At 38.1% G+C, this 2,329-nt stretch overlaps 1 protein-coding gene across 1 annotated transcript in view; it reads right to left on the bottom strand.

Annotated features, from left to right (window-relative positions):
• Positions 1–2,329, bottom strand: part of LOC107082905 — a 93,029-nt gene that overhangs the window by 75,812 nt on the left and 14,888 nt on the right. The gene's annotated exons all lie outside the window — the stretch shown is intronic.

The raw sequence follows: 2,329 nt of genomic DNA, 5'->3' as shown, positions 1-2,329 counted from the left end.
CCCACAACATGCCATCTTCCCTGAAAATGGCCCCACAATGGATTAAAACAAGAGCAGACCCATTTTTATTAGAATAAGGATCTCTTGTTTAATAAAATGACAATTAATTTCTGAGGTTCTAGTTTATTCTTCAAAGAAACATCATATAAAGACAAAAGACTCATTAATACTTTCAAATATAAACAATAATAAAGAAAAAAAACATCTTTTTTTTAAACGTTAGCTTATAATAAAAGCCTCAATCATTGTTTTTTAAAAGAGGAACATTTGTTTTTTTGCTTTTTTGAACTTCATTTCCCAGAAATCTTGAAAGGTAAAACCTGCAGCAGGGAGATAGAAATTTTAAAAAGTGTTCGGGTTAAAACGAAGCGATCCATGCAGACAAAAGCTTGAGATTAAAGTTCTGACGTTGTCAGAAGCTGCAGCTGCTTCAAGAGGGTTTGAATTTCACTTCATGGATGCTTGCATGTTTGTTACGTGTGAGCGTATGTGTGAGTCAGGTGATGCTCTGCACAGCAGGTGACTGCCTGAGCTGCTGCATCAAAACTGCATGAGGCTCTCTGGGCGTGTTTGCACAGGAGGGCACTGATCCTGCTCCACACTTTAGAACCCAGCCTCATTCAGTTCAGAGAAAAACTGGTTTAAGAAAATCCTATTTTACTCCGGTCATTCTGCAGAATTTAAGAAAGGAGCAAAAGACGTTGCATAAAAACCCAAAAATTTGTAAATAAATATTCAGATGTGAAGCTATGTAACACCTGACTGATAAGAATTTAGCTGAGTCTGCCTCAGTCAGGGGAACCACAGTAAAAGACTTTGCTCTGTCTTTCTCTGGGAGAAGCTCAAATGTTCCCAGGCTTTAAAATGAGCTGACCTGATCAGAACTTATTTCAGGAACCAAAGGCTTAAAACTCATAGCGACCATTAATCCTGCTTGGTGCGACAGTAAAGCATTCGACTGAATCCATTTTTGGATTAGCTTGACCTCAAAGGACGCAGACATCCTTCCTGATCTATCTTCCATAGCTATCCATCTTCCTGATAGCTATCTCTATAGTTCTGCTGCTATAGGCTTAGACTGCTGGAGGACATAGGGACCCCTTTTTCACCGTTCTGCTTCATTCTATCTCTATTCTCCCACTCTGCAGAATCTGTAGAGACACCCAAAAGCATTAGGAAGACTATATTAGGTCTCCATCAGTCAGGTGGAGAACGTTACACAGAGCAGGGAATATTGTTTTGCTGATATAATCCTTTAAAATCGATAAAATATTTACAGAAAATCCTGGATGGGATGAGAAACGTCTTCTAACTTGAAACAAAGTCCAGTGGATTGTTTAACTTTTTTTGGAATATCCAAGCAATAATGAATTGGAAAGTTCGTTTTCAGCGATAAGATAGAAGGAAAACTGTTCAAGCAGAGCAACCCTTCCTAACTGGTTGCAACATTTAGTGATCAGGTCTGCAAAGCCTGCACAGCAGCTGCTGGTGATACAGCATGGAGGTAGAGCTATGAATGATTGATGAGGAGGAAATCTACCTGACAGACACACCGCTGACACAAACACACCACCACTGTTCACCAAAACCCCGGCTGCTCTTTAAACGCTGAACAGAGATGTAAGAGTTTTAGAAAAAATACAAAAATAAAACTCCTGCTGGTCGTCCTTCTTGGTTCTTTCCCTCTTTAGCAACCATAAAAAATGAAACGGACTTCCTCCAAGTTAAGCCTTTTTCTCTAAATCTAATCCAGACTACTGACTCTAATGTTGTGGATTTCTCTTCCACCTGATGTTTACCTCTCTGTGAGGCAGGTTGGTTTTCTGAAGAATGCTCCATCCGCACTAATTCATCCCTGCTCAGGTCTTTAGCTTTATTGCTGAATGTTTGCATTCAGCCTGCATTACCATGGCAACCAGGCTCCTGAGTCAAACACTTTTCCTAATCTCAGCGATAGAAAACCTGTGGAGAAGTTTTATTAAAGTTCAGTGAACCTTCAGGACCTCAGAATCAGCCAAGGACAGAAAATTAACTTGTTTAACCTGAAGGTTCAGTTTATCTCAGCCTGTATCAATAATCTAAGATCATAAACTTAAATCTTTCATAGATAATAGTTTTATTGGTAAGAAAGAATTCGAGAAAGCAACAACCGGTCTGCCTCTACAGCTTTAGGAATTAATGACTATGGTGGCTGAGAAGTGCAAAACACATTTACAATTCAAAAACACATTAACAAATAAAAAACAAAATAACATTTGAAGAAACAAAATTATATTTTATGAAACAAATGTATTTTTGAAAAAAAAAGTTTTTAAAAACAAATTTACAT

Source organism: Cyprinodon variegatus, unplaced genomic scaffold (assembly GCF_000732505.1).
Source record: "Cyprinodon variegatus isolate N-32 unplaced genomic scaffold, C_variegatus-1.0 Scaffold65, whole genome shotgun sequence".
NCBI classification, from domain to species: domain Eukaryota; kingdom Metazoa; phylum Chordata; class Actinopteri; order Cyprinodontiformes; family Cyprinodontidae; genus Cyprinodon; species Cyprinodon variegatus.
This window is presented reverse-complemented; position numbering and strand designations above follow the sequence as displayed.